Raw genomic sequence first — 18,445 nt, 5'->3', positions numbered from 1 at the left:
GCCGAAATAGCTCAGTTGGGAGAGCATTAGACTGAAGATCTAAAGGTCACTGGTTCGATCCCGGGTTTCGGCATGTCTGAGTTCATTTTTCTTTTTTCCTTGAGTAGTGATTAGAATTTAATTATTTCAAATTTAAAAAAAGTAATTTCTTAACATATTTGAGTATTCAGTAGTAACTTCTAAATTATGAGAATGTTTATTTAACAACATGGTGCATAAATACAGCTTAAATATTGTTTTCATGTTGTAAGTCATGCTACTCTAACCATTATGAAACTTTGAAGTAATCTAACAATGCTTCCTGACCACAATTTGTTAAAAAATTTACTTTAATGTATGATTAATTGTTTGTAATGGATATATTTACAGTATAAAGCACATATTTTCTTTTCAATTCATGCAATCATGATGACAGAAAAATATTGATACTAAACCTTGTGTAAGCATGCAAACATAGCTCAGTTGAGGTCTTAGTGACTTTTGCCATACACAGACTTTGCCGAAATAGCGGAGTTGGGAGAGTGTTAGACTGAAGATCTAAAGGTCCCGGGTTTCAGCATGTTTGAGTACCTTTTTTCTTATTTCCTTGAGTAGTTATCAGTATTTAAGTATTTCAAATGTAAACAACATTGTTTCTTAACATAGTTGAGTATTCAGTAGAAACTTCTAAATTATGAGAATGTTTATTTAACAGCACGGTGCATAAATACAGCTTAAATATTGTTTTCATGTTGTCCGTCATGCTACTCTATTATGAAAATTTGAAGTAAACAAACTGCTTCCTGACCACAATTTGTTAAAACTTTTACTTAAATGTACGATAAATGGTTTGTAATTTATATATTTACAGTATAAAACACATCTTTTCTCTTCATTTCATGCAATGATGATGACAGAAAAATATTGATACTTAACCTTGTGTATCCATGCAAACATAGCTCAGTTGAGGTCTTAGTGACTTTTGCCATACACCGACCTTGCCGAAATAGCTCATTTGGGAGAGCGATAGACTGAAGTTCTAAAGGTCCCTGGTTCGATCCCGAGTTTCGGCATTTTTGATTGCTTTTTTCCGTTTTTCCTTGAGTAATGATCAGAATTTAATTATTTCAAATTTAAACATCATTTCTTAACATAGTTGAGTATTCAGTAGTAACTTCTAAATGATGAGAATGTTTATTTAACAACACGGTGCATAAATACAGCTTAAATATTGTTTTCATGTTGTCCGTCATGCTACTCTATTATGAAAATTTGAAGTAATCTAACAATGCTTCCTGACCCCAATTTGATAAAACTTTTACTTAAATGTACGATTAAGGGTTTGTAATTTATATATTTACAGTATAAAACACATCTTTTCTCTTCATTTCATGCAATCATGATGACAGAAAAATATTGATACTTAACCTTGTGTAACCATGCAAACATAGCTCAGTTGAGGTCTTATGGACTTTTGCCATACACAGACCATGCCGAAATAGCTCAGTTGGGAGAGTGTTAGACTGAAGATCTAAAGGTTCTGGGTTTCGGCATGTTTGAGTACGTTTTTTCTTTTTTTCCTTGAGAAGTTATCAGTATTTAATTATTTCAAATTTAAAAAACATAATTTCTTAACAGAGTTGAGTATTCAGTAGTAACTTCTAAATGATGAGAATGTTTATTTAACAACATGGTGCATAAATACAGCTTAAATATTGTTTTCATGTTGTAAGTCATGCTACTCTAACCATTATGAAAATTTGAAGTAATCTAACAATGCTTCCTGACCACAATTTGATAAAACTTTTACTTAAATGTACGATTAAGGGTTTGTAATTTATATATTTACAGTATAAAACACATCTTTTCCCTTCATTTCATGCAATCATGATGACAGAAAAATATTGATACTTAACCTTGTGTAACCATGCAAACATAGCTCAGTTGAGGTCTTAGTGACTTTTGCCATACACAGACCTTGCCGAAATAGCTCAGTTGGGAGAGTGTTAGACTGAAGATCTAAAGGTTCTGGGTTTCGGCATGTTTGAGTACGTTTTTTCTTTTTTCCTTGAGAAGTTATCAGTATTTAATTATTTCAAATTTAAAAAACGTAATTTCTTAACAGAGTTGAGTATTCAGTAGTAACTTCTAAATGATGAGAATGTTTATTTAACAACATGGTGCATAAATACAGCTTAAATATTGTTTTCATGTTGTAAGTCATGCTACTCTAACCATTATGAAAATTTGAAGTAATCTAACAATGCTTCCTGACCACAATTTGTTAAAACTTTTACTTAAATGTATAATTAAGGGTTATACAGTATAAAACACATATTTTCTTTTCATTTCATGCAATCATGATGACAGAAAAATATTGATACTAAACCTTGTGTAAGCATGCAAACAAAGCTCAGTTGAGGTCTTAGTGACTTTTGCCAAACACAGACTTTGCTGAAATAGCTCAGTTGGGAGAGCATTGGACTGAAGCTCTAAAGGACCCGGGTCTCAGCATGTTTGAGTACATTTTTTCTTTTTTCCTTGAGTAGTTATCAGTATTTAACTATTTCAAATGTAAACAACATCATTTCTTAACATAGTTGAGTATTCAGTAGTATCTTCTAAATGATGAGAATGTTTATTTAATAACACGGTGCATAAATACAGCTTAAATATTGTTTTCATGTTGTCCGTCATGCTACTCTATTATGAAAATTTGAAGCTTCCTGACCACAATTTGATAAAACTTTTACTTAAATGTACGATTAAGGGTTTGTAATTTATATATTTACAGTATAAAACACATCTTTTCTCTTCATTTCATGGAACCATGATGTCAGAAAAATATTGATACTTAACCTTGTGTAACTATGCAAAAATAGCTCAGTTGAGGTCTTAGTGACTTTTGCCATACACCGACATTGCCAAAATAGCTCATTTGGGAGAGCGTTAGACTGAAGATCTAAAAGTCCCTGGTTCGATCTCGGGTTTCGGCATGTTAGAGTGCATTTTTTCTTTTTTCCTTGAGTAGTGATCAGAATTTAATTATTTCAAATTTAAACAACATCATTTCTTAACATAGTTGAGTATTCAGTAGTAACTTCTAAATGATGAGAATGTTTAATTAACAACACGGTGCATAAATACAGCTTAAATATTGTTTTCATGTTGTAAGTCATGCTACTCTAACTATTATGAAAGTTTCAAGTAATCTAACAATGCTTCCTGACCACAATTTGCTAAAACTTTTACTTAAATGTATGATTAAGGGTTTGTAATGGATATATTTACAGTATAAAACACATATTTTCTTTTCATTTCATGCAATCAATATGACAGAAAAATATTAATACTAAACCTTGTGTAACCATGCAAACATAGCTCAGTTGAGGTCTTAGTGACTTTTGCCATACACAGACTTTGCCGAAATAGCTCAGTTGGGAGAGCATTAGACTGAAGATCTAAAGGTCCCGGGTCTCAGCATGTTTGAGTACATTTTTTCTTTTTTCCTTGAGTACTTATCAGTATTTATTTATTTCAAATGTAAACAACATCATTTCTTAACATAGTTGAGTATTCAGTAGTAACTTCGAAATGATGAGAATGTTTAATTAACAACACGGTGTATAAATACAGCTTAAATATTGTTTTCATGTTGTAAGTCATGCTACTCTAACTATTATGAAAATTTGAAGTAATCTAACAATGCTTCCTGACCTCAGTTTGCTAAAACTTTTACTTAAATGTATGATTAAGGGTTTGTAATGGATATATTTACAGTATAAAACACATATTTTCTTTTCATTTCATGCAATCATGATGACAGAAAAATATTAATACTAAACCTTGTGTAACCATGCAAACATAGCTCAGTTGAGGTCTTAGTGACTTTTGCCATACACAGACTTTGCCGAAATAGCTCAGTTGGGAGAGCGTTAGACTGAAGATCTAAAGGTCCTGGGTTTCAACATGTTTGAGTACCTTTTTTCTTATTTCCTTGAGTAGTTATCAGTATTTAAGTATTCAAATGTAAACAACATCGTTTCTTAACATTGTTGAGTATTCAGTAGTAACTTCTAAATGATGAGAATGTTTATTTAACAACACAGTGCATAAATACAGCTTAAATATTGTTTTCATGTTGTCCGTCATGCTACTCTATTATGAAAATTTGAAGTAATCTAACAATGCATCCTGACAACAATTTGTTAAAACTTTTACTTAAATGTATAATTAAGGGTTATACAGTATAATACACAAATTTTCTTTTCATTTCATGCAATCATGATGACAGAAAAATATTGATACTAAACCTTGTGTAACCATGCAAACATAGCTCAGTTGAGGTCTTAGTGACTTTTGCCATACACAGACTTTGCCGAAATAGCTCAGTTGGGAGAGCGTTAGACTGAAGATCTAAAGGTCCCGGGTTTCAGCATGTTTCAGTACCTTTTTTCTTCTTTCCTTGAGCAGTTATCAGCTTTTAAGTATTTCAAATGTAAACAACATAATTTCTTAAAATAGTTGAGTATTCAGTAGTAACTTCTAAATGATGAGAATGTTTATTTAACAACACGGTGCATAAATACAGCTTAAATATTGTTTTCATGTTGTCCATCATGCTACTCTATTATGAAAATTTGAAGTAAACTAACTGCTTCCTGACAACAATTTGTTAAAACTTTTACTTAAATGTACGATTAAGGGTTTGTAATTTATATATTTACATTATAAAACACATCTTTTCTCTTCATTTCATGCAATCATGATGACAGAAAAATATTGATACTTAACCTTGTGTAACCATGCAAACATAGCTCAGTTGAGGTCTTAGTGACTTTTGCCATACACTGACCTTGCCGAAATAGCTCAGTTGGGAGAGCATTAGACTGAAGATCTAAAGGTCACTGGTTCGATCCCGAGTTTCGGCATTTTTGATTGCTTTTTTCCGTTTTTCCTTGAGTAGTGATCAGAATTTAATTATTTCAAATTTAAACAACATCATTTCTTAACATAGTTGAGTATTCAGTAGTAACTTCTAAATGATGAGAATGTTTATTTAACAACACGGTGCATAAATACAGCTTAAATATTGTTTTCATGTTGTCCGTCATGCTACTCTATTATGAAAATTTGAAGTAATCTAACAATGCTTCCTGACCCCAATTTGATAAAACTTTTACTTAAATGTACGATTAAGGGTTTGTAATTTATATATTTACAGTATAAAACACATCTTTTCTCTTCATTTCATGCAATCATGATGACAGAAAAATATTGATACTTAACCTTGTGTAACCATGCAAACATAGCTCAGTTGAGGTCTTAGTGACTTTTGCCATACACAGACCATGCCGAAATAGCTCAGTTGGGAGAGTGTTAGACTGAAGATCTAAAGGTTCTGGGTTTCGGCATGTTTGAGTACGTTTTTTCTTTTTTCCTTGAGAAGTTATCAGTATTTAATTATTTCAAATTTAAAAAACATAATTTCTTAACAGAGTTGAGTATTCAGTAGTAACTTCTAAATGATGAGAATGTTTATTTAACAACATGGTGCATAAATACAGCTTAAATATTGTTTTCATGTTGTAAGTCATGCTACTCTAACCATTATGAAAATTTGAAGTAATCTAACAATGCTTCCTGACCACAATTTGATAAAACTTTTACTTAAATGTACGATTAAGGGTTTGTAATTTATATATTTACAGTATAAAACACATCTTTTCCCTTCATTTCATGCAATCATGATGACAGAAAAATATTGATACTTAACCTTGTGTAACAATGCAAACATAGCTCAGTTGAGGTCTTAGTGACTTTTGCCATACACAGACCTTGCCGAAATAGCTCAGTTGGGAGAGTGTTAGACTGAAGATCTAAAGGTTCTGGGTTTCGGCATGTTTGAGTACGTTTTTTCTTTTTTCCTTGAGAAGTTATCAGTATTTAATTATTTCAAATTTAAAAAACGTAATTTCTTAACAGAGTTGAGTATTCAGTAGTAACTTCTAAATGATGAGAATGTTTATTTAACAACATGGTGCATAAATACAGCTTAAATATTGTTTTCATGTTGTAAGTCATGCTACTCTAACCATTATGAAAATTTGAAGTAATCTAACAATGCTTCCTGACCACAATTTGTTAAAACTTTTACTTAAATGTACGATTAAGGGTTTGTAATTTATATATTTACAGTATAAAACACATCTTTTCCCTTCATTTCATGCAATCATGATGACAGAAAAATATTGATACTAAACCTTGTGTAAGCATGCAAACAAAGCTCAGTTGAGGTCTTAGTGACTTTTTTCATACACTGACCTTGCCGAAATAGCTCAGTTGGGAGAGCATTAGACTGAAGATCTAAAGGTCACTGGTTCGATCCCGGGTTTCGGCATGTCTGAGTTCATTTTTCTTTTTTCCTTGAGTAGTGATTAGAATTTAATTATTTCAAATTTAAAAAAAGTAATTTCTTAACATATTTGAGTATTCAGTAGTAACTTCTAAATTATGAGAATGTTTATTTAACAACATGGTGCATAAATACAGCTTAAATATTGTTTTCATGTTGTAAGTCATGCTACTCTAACCATTATGAAACTTTGAAGTAATCTAACAATGCTTCCTGACCACAATTTGTTAAAACTTTTACTTAAATGTATGATTAATTGTTTGTAATGGATATATTTACAGTATAAAGCACATATTTTCTTTTCAATTCATGCAATCATGATGACAGAAAAATATTGATACTAAACCTTGTGTAAGCATGCAAACATAGCTCAGTTGAGGTCTTAGTGACTTTTGCCATACACAGACTTTGCTGAAATAGCGGAGTTGGGAGAGTGTTAGACTGAAGATCTAAAGGTCCCGGGTTTCAGCATGTTTGAGTACCTTTTTTCTTATTTCCTTGAGTAGTTATCAGTATTTAAGTATTTCAAATGTAAACAACATTGTTTCTTAACATAGTTGAGTATTCAGTAGAAACTTCTAAATTATGAGAATGTTTATTTAACAGCACGGTGCATAAAAACAGCTTAAATATTGTTTTCATGTTGTCCGTCATGCTACTCTATTATGAAAATTTGAAGTAAACAAACTGCTTCCTGACCACAATTTGTTAAAACTTTTACTTAAATGTACGATAAATGGTTTGTAATTTATATATTTACAGTATAAAACACATCTTTTCTCTTCATTTCATGCAATGATGATGACAGAAAAACATTGATACTTAACCTTGTGTATCCATGCAAACATAGCTCAGTTGAGGTCTTAGTGACTTTTGCCATACACCGACCTTGCCGAAATAGCTCATTTGGGAGAGCGTTAGACTGAAGTTCTAAAGGTCCCTGGTTCGATCCCGAGTTTCGGCATTTTTGATTGCTTTTTTCCGTTTTTCCTTGAGTAATGATCAGAATTTAATTATTTCAAATTTAAACAACATCATTTCTTAACATAGTTGAGTATTCAGTAGTAACTTCTAAATGATGAGAATGTTTATTTAACAACACGGTGCATAAATACAGCTTAAATATTGTTTTCATGTTGTCCGTCATGCTACTCTATTATGAAAATTTGAAGTAATCTAACAATGCTTCCTGACCCCAATTTGATAAAACTTTTACTTAAATGTACGATTAAGGGTTTGTAATTTATATATTTACAGTATAAAACACATCTTTTCTCTTCATTTCATGCAATCATGATGACAGAAAAATATTGATACTTAACCTTGTGTAACCATGCAAACATAGCTCAGTTGAGGTCTTATGGACTTTTGCCATACACAGACCATGCCGAAATAGCTCAGTTGGGAGAGTGTTAGACTGAAGATCTAAAGGTTCTGGGTTTCGGCATGTTTGAGTACGTTTTTTCTTTTTTTCCTTGAGAAGTTATCAGTATTTAATTATTTCAAATTTAAAAAACATAATTTCTTAACAGAGTTGAGTATTCAGTAGTAACTTCTAAATGATGAGAATGTTTATTTAACAACATGGTGCATAAATACAGCTTAAATATTGTTTTCATGTTGTAAGTCATGCTACTCTAACCATTATGAAAATTTGAAGTAATCTAACAATGCTTCCTGACCACAATTTGATAAAACTTTTACTTAAATGTACGATTAAGGGTTTGTAATTTATATATTTACAGTATAAAACACATCTTTTCCCTTCATTTCATGCAATCATGATGACAGAAAAATATTGATACTTAACCTTGTGTAACCATGCAAACATAGCTCAGTTGAGGTCTTAGTGACTTTTGCCATACACAGACCTTGCCGAAATAGCTCAGTTGGGAGAGTGTTAGACTGAAGATCTAAAGGTTCTGGGTTTCGGCATGTTTGAGTACGTTTTTTCTTTTTTCCTTGAGAAGTTATCAGTATTTAATTATTTCAAATTTAAAAAACGTAATTTCTTAACAGAGTTGAGTATTCAGTAGTAACTTCTAAATGATGAGAATGTTTATTTAACAACATGGTGCATAAATACAGCTTAAATATTGTTTTCATGTTGTAAGTCATGCTACTCTAACCATTATGAAAATTTGAAGTAATCTAACAATGCTTCCTGACCACAATTTGTTAAAACTTTTACTTAAATGTATAATTAAGGGTTATACAGTATAAAACACATATTTTCTTTTCATTTCATGCAATCATGATGACAGAAAAATATTGATACTAAACCTTGTGTAAGCATGCAAACAAAGCTCAGTTGAGGTCTTAGTGACTTTTGCCAAACACAGACTTTGCTGAAATAGCTCAGTTGGGAGAGCATTGGACTGAAGCTCTAAAGGACCCGGGTCTCAGCATGTTTGAGTACATTTTTTCTTTTTTCCTTGAGTAGTTATCAGTATTTAACTATTTCAAATGTAAACAACATCATTTCTTAACATAGTTGAGTATTCAGTAGTATCTTCTAAATGATGAGAATGTTTATTTAATAACACGGTGCATAAATACAGCTTAAATATTGTTTTCATGTTGTCCGTCATGCTACTCTATTATGAAAATTTGAAGCTTCCTGACCACAATTTGATAAAACTTTTACTTAAATGTACGATTAAGGGTTTGTAATTTATATATTTACAGTATAAAACACATCTTTTCTCTTCATTTCATGGAACCATGATGTCAGAAAAATATTGATACTTAACCTTGTGTAACTATGCAAAAATAGCTCAGTTGAGGTCTTAGTGACTTTTGCCATACACCGACATTGCCAAAATAGCTCATTTGGGAGAGCGTTAGACTGAAGATCTAAAAGTCCCTGGTTCGATCTCGGGTTTCGGCATGTTAGAGTGCATTTTTTCTTTTTTCCTTGAGTAGTGATCAGAATTTAATTATTTCAAATTTAAACAACATCATTTCTTAACATAGTTGAGTATTTAGTAGTAACTTCTAAATGATGAGAATGTTTAATTAACAACACGGTGCATAAATACAGCTTAAATATTGTTTTCATGTTGTAAGTCATGCTACTCTAACTATTATGAAAGTTTCAAGTAATCTAACAATGCTTCCTGACCACAATTTGCTAAAACTTTTACTTAAATGTATGATTAAGGGTTTGTAATGGATATATTTACAGTATAAAACACATATTTTCTTTTCATTTCATGCAATCAATATGACAGAAAAATATTAATACTAAACCTTGTGTAACCATGCAAACATAGCTCAGTTGAGGTCTTAGTGACTTTTGCCATACACAGACTTTGCCGAAATAGCTCAGTTGGGAGAGCATTAGACTGAAGATCTAAAGGTCCCGGGTCTCAGCATGTTTGAGTACATTTTTTCTTTTTTCCTTGAGTACTTATCAGTATTTATTTATTTCAAATGTAAACAACATCATTTCTTAACATAGTTGAGTATTCAGTAGTAACTTCGAAATGATGAGAATGTTTAATTAACAACACGGTGTATAAATACAGCTTAAATATTGTTTTCATGTTGTAAGTCATGCTACTCTAACTATTATGAAAATTTGAAGTAATCTAACAATGCTTCCTGACCTCAGTTTGCTAAAACTTTTACTTAAATGTATGATTAAGGGTTTGTAATGGATATATTTACAGTATAAAACACATATTTTCTTTTCATTTCATGCAATCATGATGACAGAAAAATATTAATACTAAACCTTGTGTAACCATGCAAACATAGCTCAGTTGAGGTCTTAGTGACTTTTGCCATACACAGACTTTGCCGAAATAGCTCAGTTGGGAGAGCGTTAGACTGAAGATCTAAAGGTCCTGGGTTTCAACATGTTTGAGTACCTTTTTTCTTATTTCCTTGAGTAGTTATCAGTATTTAAGTATTCAAATGTAAACAACATCGTTTCTTAACATTGTTGAGTATTCAGTAGTAACTTCTAAATGATGAGAATGTTTATTTAACAACACAGTGCATAAATACAGCTTAAATATTGTTTTCATGTTGTCCGTCATGCTACTCTATTATGAAAATTTGAACTAATCTAACAATGCATCCTGACAACAATTTGTTAAAACTTTTACTTAAATGTATAATTAAGGGTTATACAGTATAATACACAAATTTTCTTTTCATTTCATGCAATCATGATGACAGAAAAATATTGATACTAAACCTTGTGTAACCATGCAAACATAGCTCAGTTGAGGTCTTAGTGACTTTTGCCATACACAGACTTTGCCGAAATAGCTCAGTTGGGAGAGCGTTAGACTGAAGATCTAAAGGTCCCGGGTTTCAGCATGTTTCAGTACCTTTTTTCTTCTTTCCTTGAGCAGTTATCAGCTTTTAAGTATTTCAAATGTAAACAACATAATTTCTTAAAATAGTTGAGTATTCAGTAGTAACTTCTAAATGATGAGAATGTTTATTTAACAACACGGTGCATAAATACAGCTTAAATATTGTTTTCATGTTGTCCATCATGCTACTCTATTATGAAAATTTGAAGTAAACTAACTGCTTCCTGACAACAATTTGTTAAAACTTTTACTTAAATGTACGATTAAGGGTTTGTAATTTATATATTTACATTATAAAACACATCTTTTCTCTTCATTTCATGCAATCATGATGACAGAAAAATATTGATACTTAACCTTGTGTAACCATGCAAACATAGCTCAGTTGAGGTCTTAGTGACTTTTGCCATACACTGACCTTGCCGAAATAGCTCAGTTGGGAGAGCATTAGACTGAAGATCTAAAGGTCACTGGTTCGATCCCGAGTTTCGGCATTTTTGATTGCTTTTTTCCGTTTTTCCTTGAGTAGTGATCAGAATTTAATTATTTCAAATTTAAACAACATCATTTCTTAACATAGTTGAGTATTCAGTAGTAACTTCTAAATGATGAGAATGTTTATTTAACAACACGGTGCATAAATACAGCTTAAATATTGTTTTCATGTTGTCCGTCATGCTACTCTATTATGAAAATTTGAAGTAATCTAACAATGCTTCCTGACCCCAATTTGATAAAACTTTTACTTAAATGTACGATTAAGGGTTTGTAATTTATATATTTACAGTATAAAACACATCTTTTCTCTTCATTTCATGCAATCATGATGACAGAAAAATATTGATACTTAACCTTGTGTAACCATGCAAACATAGCTCAGTTGAGGTCTTAGTGACTTTTGCCATACACAGACCATGCCGAAATAGCTCAGTTGGGAGAGTGTTAGACTGAAGATCTAAAGGTTCTGGGTTTCGGCATGTTTGAGTACGTTTTTTCTTTTTTCCTTGAGAAGTTATCAGTATTTAATTATTTCAAATTTAAAAAACATAATTTCTTAACAGAGTTGAGTATTCAGTAGTAACTTCTAAATGATGAGAATGTTTATTTAACAACATGGTGCATAAATACAGCTTAAATATTGTTTTCATGTTGTAAGTCATGCTACTCTAACCATTATGAAAATTTGAAGTAATCTAACAATGCTTCCTGACCACAATTTGATAAAACTTTTACTTAAATGTACGATTAAGGGTTTGTAATTTATATATTTACAGTATAAAACACATCTTTTCCCTTCATTTCATGCAATCATGATGACAGAAAAATATTGATACTTAACCTTGTGTAACCATGCAAACATAGCTCAGTTGAGGTCTTAGTGACTTTTGCCATACACAGACCTTGCCGAAATAGCTCAGTTGGGAGAGTGTTAGACTGAAGATCTAAAGGTTCTGGGTTTCGGCATGTTTGAGTACGTTTTTTCTTTTTTCCTTGAGAAGTTATCAGTATTTAATTATTTCAAATTTAAAAAACGTAATTTCTTAACAGAGTTGAGTATTCAGTAGTAACTTCTAAATGATGAGAATGTTTATTTAACAACATGGTGCATAAATACAGCTTAAATATTGTTTTCATGTTGTAAGTCATGCTACTCTAACCATTATGAAAATTTGAAGTAATCTAACAATGCTTCCTGACCACAATTTGTTAAAACTTTTACTTAAATGTACGATTAAGGGTTTGTAATTTATATATTTACAGTATAAAACACATCTTTTCCCTTCATTTCATGCAATCATGATGACAGAAAAATATTGATACTAAACCTTGTGTAAGCATGCAAACAAAGCTCAGTTGAGGTCTTAGTGACTTTTTTCATACACTGACCTTGCCGAAATAGCTCAGTTGGGAGAGCATTAGACTGAAGATCTAAAGGTCACTGGTTCGATCCCGGGTTTCGGCATGTCTGAGTTCATTTTTCTTTTTTCCTTGAGTAGTGATTAGAATTTAATTATTTCAAATTTAAAAAAAGTAATTTCTTAACATATTTGAGTATTCAGTAGTAACTTCTAAATTATGAGAATGTTTATTTAACAACATGGTGCATAAATACAGCTTAAATATTGTTTTCATGTTGTAAGTCATGCTACTCTAACCATTATGAAACTTTGAAGTAATCTAACAATGCTTCCTGACCACAATTTGTTAAAACTTTTACTTAAATGTATGATTAATTGTTTGTAATGGATATATTTACAGTATAAAGCACATATTTTCTTTTCAATTCATGCAATCATGATGACAGAAAAATATTGATACTAAACCTTGTGTAAGCATGCAAACATAGCTCAGTTGAGGTCTTAGTGACTTTTGCCATACACAGACTTTGCTGAAATAGCGGAGTTGGGAGAGTGTTAGACTGAAGATCTAAAGGTCCCGGGTTTCAGCATGTTTGAGTACCTTTTTTCTTATTTCCTTGAGTAGTTATCAGTATTTAAGTATTTCAAATGTAAACAACATTGTTTCTTAACATAGTTGAGTATTCAGTAGAAACTTCTAAATTATGAGAATGTTTATTTAACAGCACGGTGCATAAATACAGCTTAAATATTGTTTTCATGTTGTCCGTCATGCTACTCTATTATGAAAATTTGAAGTAAACAAACTGCTTCCTGACCACAATTTGTTAAAACTTTTACTTAAATGTACGATAAATGGTTTGTAATTTATATATTTACAGTATAAAACACATCTTTTCTCTTCATTTCATGCAATGATGATGACAGAAAAATATTGATACTTAACCTTGTGTATCCATGCAAACATAGCTCAGTTGAGGTCTTAGTGACTTTTGCCATACACCGACCTTGCCGAAATAGCTCATTTGGGAGAGCGTTAGACTGAAGTTCTAAAGGTCCCTGGTTCGATCCCGAGTTTCGGCATTTTTGATTGCTTTTTTCCGTTTTTCCTTGAGTAATGATCAGAATTTAATTATTTCAAATTTAAACAACATCATTTCTTAACATAGTTGAGTATTCAGTAGTAACTTCTAAATGATGAGAATGTTTATTTAACAACACGGTGCATAAATACAGCTTAAATATTGTTTTCATGTTGTCCGTCATGCTACTCTATTATGAAAATTTGAAGTAATCTAACAATGCTTCCTGACCCCAATTTGATAAAACTTTTACTTAAATGTACGATTAAGGGTTTGTAATTTATATATTTACAGTATAAAACACATCTTTTCTCTTCATTTCATGCAATCATGATGACAGAAAAATATTGATACTTAACCTTGTGTAACCATGCAAACATAGCTCAGTTGAGGTCTTATGGACTTTTGCCATACACAGACCATGCCGAAATAGCTCAGTTGGGAGAGTGTTAGACTGAAGATCTAAAGGTTCTGGGTTTCGGCATGTTTGAGTACGTTTTTTCTTTTTTTCCTTGAGAAGTTATCAGTATTTAATTATTTCAAATTTAAAAAACATAATTTCTTAACAGAGTTGAGTATTCAGTAGTAACTTCTAAATGATGAGAATGTTTATTTAACAACATGGTGCATAAATACAGCTTAAATATTGTTTTCATGTTGTAAGTCATGCTACTCTAACCATTATGAAAATTTGAAGTAATCTAACAATGCTTCCTGACCACAATTTGATAAAACTTTTACTTAAATGTACGATTAAGGGTTTGTAATTTATATATTTACAGTATAAAACACATCTTTTCCCTTCATTTCATGCAATCATGATGACAGAAAAATATTGATACTTAACCTTGTGTAACCATGCAAACATAGCTCAGTTGAGGTCTTAGTGACTTTTGCCATACACAGACCTTGCCGAAATAGCTCAGTTGGGAGAGTGTTAGACTGAAGATCTAAAGGTTCTGGGTTTCGGCATGTTTGAGTACGTTTTTTCTTTTTTCCTTGAGAAGTTATCAGTATTTAATTATTTCAAATTTAAAAAACGTAATTTCTTAACAGAGTTGAGTATTCAGTAGTAACTTCTAAATGATGAGAATGTTTATTTAACAACATGGTGCATAAATACAGCTTAAATATTGTTTTCATGTTGTCCGTCATGCTACTCTATTATGAAAATTTGAAGCTTCCTGACCACAATTTGATAAAACTTTTACTTAAATGTACGATTAAAGGTTTGTAATTTATATATTTACAGTATAAAACACATCTTTTCTCTTCATTTCATGGAACCATGATGTCAGAAAAATATTGATACTTAACCTTGTGTAACTATGCAAAAATAGCTCAGTTGAGGTCTTAGTGACTTTTGCCATACACCGACATTGCCAAAATAGCTCATTTGGGAGAGCGTTAGACTGAAGATCTAAAAGTCCCTGGTTCGATCTCGGGTTTCGGCATGTTAGAGTGCATTTTTTCTTTTTTCCTTGAGTAGTGATCAGAATTTAATTATTTCAAATTTAAACAACATCATTTCTTAACATAGTTGAGTATTCAGTAGTAACTTCTAAATGATGAGAATGTTTAATTAACAACACGGTGCATAAATACAGCTTAAATATTGTTTTCATGTTGTAAGTCATGCTACTCTAACTATTATGAAAGTTTCAAGTAATCTAACAATGCTTCCTGACCACAATTTGCTAAAACTTTTACTTAAATGTATGATTAAGGGTTTGTAATGGATATATTTACAGTATAAAACACATATTTTCTTTTCATTTCATGCAATCAATATGACAGAAAAATATTAATACTAAACCTTGTGTAACCATGCAAACATAGCTCAGTTGAGGTCTTAGTGACTTTTGCCATACACAGACTTTGCCGAAATAGCTCAGTTGGGAGAGCATTAGACTGAAGATCTAAAGGTCCCGGGTCTCAGCATGTTTGAGTACATTTTTTCTTTTTTCCTTGAGTACTTATCAGTATTTATTTATTTCAAATGTAAACAACATCATTTCTTAACATAGTTGAGTATTCAGTAGTAACTTCGAAATGATGAGAATGTTTAATTAACAACACGGTGTATAAATACAGCTTAAATATTGTTTTCATGTTGTAAGTCATGCTACTCTAACTATTATGAAAATTTGAAGTAATCTAACAATGCTTCCTGACCTCAGTTTGCTAAAACTTTTACTTAAATGTATGATTAAGGGTTTGTAATGGATATATTTACAGTATAAAACACATATTTTCTTTTCATTTCATGCAATCATGATGACAGAAAAATATTAATACTAAACCTTGTGTAACCATGCAAACATAGCTCAGTTGAGGTCTTAGTGACTTTTGCCATACACAGACTTTGCCGAAATAGCTCAGTTGGGAGAGCGTTAGACTGAAGATCTAAAGGTCCTGGGTTTCAACATGTTTGAGTACCTTTTTTCTTATTTCCTTGAGTAGTTATCAGTATTTAAGTATTCAAATGTAAACAACATCGTTTCTTAACATTGTTGAGTATTCAGTAGTAACTTCTAAATGATGAGAATGTTTATTTAACAACACAGTGCATAAATACAGCTTAAATATTGTTTTCATGTTGTCTGTCATGCTACTCTATTATGAAAATTTGAAGTAATCTAACAATGCATCCTGACAACAATTTGTTAAAACTTTTACTTAAATGTATAATTAAGGGTTATATAGTATAATACACAAATTTTCTTTTCATTTCATGCAATCATGATGACAGAAAAATATTGATACTAAACCTTGTGTAACCATGCAAACATAGCTCAGTTGAGGTCTTAGTGACTTTTGCCATACACAGACTTTGCCGAAATAGCTCAGTTGGGAGAGCGTTAGACTGAAGATCTAAAGGTCCCGGGTTTCAGCATGTTTCAGTACCTTTTTTCTTCTTTCCTTGAGCAGTTATCAGCTTTTAAGTATTTCAAATGTAAACAACATAATTTCTTAAAATAGTTGAGTATTCAGTAGTAACTTCTAAATGATGAGAATGTTTATTTAACAACACGGTGCATAAATACAGCTTAAATATTGTTTTCATGTTGTCCATCATGCTACTCTATTATGAAAATTTGAAGTAAACTAACTGCTTCCTGACAACAATTTGTTAAAACTTTTACTTAAATGTACGATTAAGGGTTTGTAATTTATATATTTACATTATAAAACACATCTTTTCTCTTCATTTCATGCAATCATGATGACAGAAAAATATTGATACTTAACCTTGTGTAACCATGCAAACATAGCTCAGTTGAGGTCTTAGTGACTTTTGCCATACACTGACCTTGCCGAAATAGCTCAGTTGGGAGAGCATTAGACTGAAGATCTAAAGGTCACTGGTTCGATCCCGAGTTTCGGCATTTTTGATTGCTTTTTTCCGTTTTTCCTTGAGTAGTGATCAGAATTTAATTATTTCAAATTTAAACAACATCATTTCTTAACATAGTTGAGTATTCAGTAGTAACTTCTAAATGATGAGAATGTTTATTTAACAACACGGTGCATAAATACAGCTTAAATATTGTTTTCATGTTGTCCGTCATGCTACTCTATTATGAAAATTTGAAGTAATCTAACAATGCTTCCTGACCCCAATTTGATAAAACTTTTACTTAAATGTACGATTAAGGGTTTGTAATTTATATATTTACAGTATAAAACACATCTTTTCTCTTCATTTCATGCAATCATGATGACAGAAAAATATTGATACTTAACCTTGTGTAACCATGCAAACATAGCTCAGTTGAGGTCTTAGTGACTTTTGCCATACACAGACCTTGCCGAAATAGCTCAGTTGGGAGAGTGTTAGACTGAAGATCTAAAGGTTCTGGGTTTCGGCATGTTTGAGTACGTTTTTTCTTTTTTCCTTGAGAAGTTATCAGTATTTAATTATTTCAAATTTAAAAAACGTAATTTCTTAACAGAGTTGAGTATTCAGTAGTAACTTCTAAATGATGAGAATGTTTATTTAACAACATGGTGCATAAATACAGCTTAAATATTGTTTTCATGTTGTAAGTCATGCTACTCTAACCATTATGAAAATTTGAAGTAATCTAACAATGCTTCCTGACCACAATTTGTTAAAACTTTTACTTAAATGTACGATTAAGGGTTTGTAATTTATATATTTACAGTATAAAACACATCTTTTCCCTTCATTTCATGCAATCATGATGACAGAAAAATATTGATACTAAACCTTGTGTAAGCATGCAAACAAAGCTCAGTTGAGGTCTTAGTGACTTTTGCCATACACAGACTTTGCTGAAATAGCTCAGTTGGGAGAGCATTGGACTGAAGCTCTAAAGGACCCGGGTCTCAGCATGTTTGAGTACATTTTTTCTTTTTTCCTTGAGTAGTTATCAGTATTTAACTATTTCAAATGTAAACAACATCATTTCTTAACATAGTTGAGTATTCAGTAGTATCTTCTAAATGATGAGAATGTTTATTTAATAACACGGTGCATAAATACAGCTTAAATATTGTTTTCATGTTGTCCGTCATGCTACTCTATTATGAAAATTTGAAGTAAACTAACTGCTTCCTGACCATAATTTGTTAAAACTTTTACTTAAATGTACGATTAAGGGTTTGTAATTTATATATTTACATTATAAAACACATCTTTTCTCTTCATTTCATGAAATCATGATGACAGAAAAATATTGATACTTAACCTTGTGTAACCATGCAAACATAGCTCAGTTGAGGTCTTAGTGACTTTTGTCATACACTGACCTT

At 31.3% G+C, this 18,445-nt stretch overlaps 3 non-coding genes across 3 annotated transcripts; all 3 read left to right on the top strand.

Annotated features, from left to right (window-relative positions):
* Nucleotides 1–73, top strand: TRNAF-GAA (transfer RNA phenylalanine (anticodon GAA)). Its single transcript has one exon. It is a non-coding gene; the product is annotated as a tRNA-Phe (tRNA).
* Nucleotides 74–6,306: 6,233 nt separating this feature from the next.
* On the top strand, nucleotides 6,307–6,379 carry TRNAF-GAA (transfer RNA phenylalanine (anticodon GAA)). Its single transcript has one exon. It is a non-coding gene; the product is annotated as a tRNA-Phe (tRNA).
* Nucleotides 6,380–12,615: 6,236 nt separating this feature from the next.
* On the top strand, nucleotides 12,616–12,688 carry TRNAF-GAA (transfer RNA phenylalanine (anticodon GAA)). Its single transcript has one exon. It is a non-coding gene; the product is annotated as a tRNA-Phe (tRNA).
* Nucleotides 12,689–18,445: the final 5,757 nt, after the last annotated feature.

This window comes from Taudactylus pleione, unplaced genomic scaffold, assembly GCF_031769625.1.
Source record: "Taudactylus pleione unplaced genomic scaffold, aTauple2 ptg001029l, whole genome shotgun sequence".
Lineage (NCBI taxonomy): Eukaryota > Metazoa > Chordata > Amphibia > Anura > Myobatrachidae > Taudactylus > Taudactylus pleione.
Note: the sequence above shows the minus strand (reverse complement) of the source record. Positions and strands in the feature narration are given on the sequence as shown.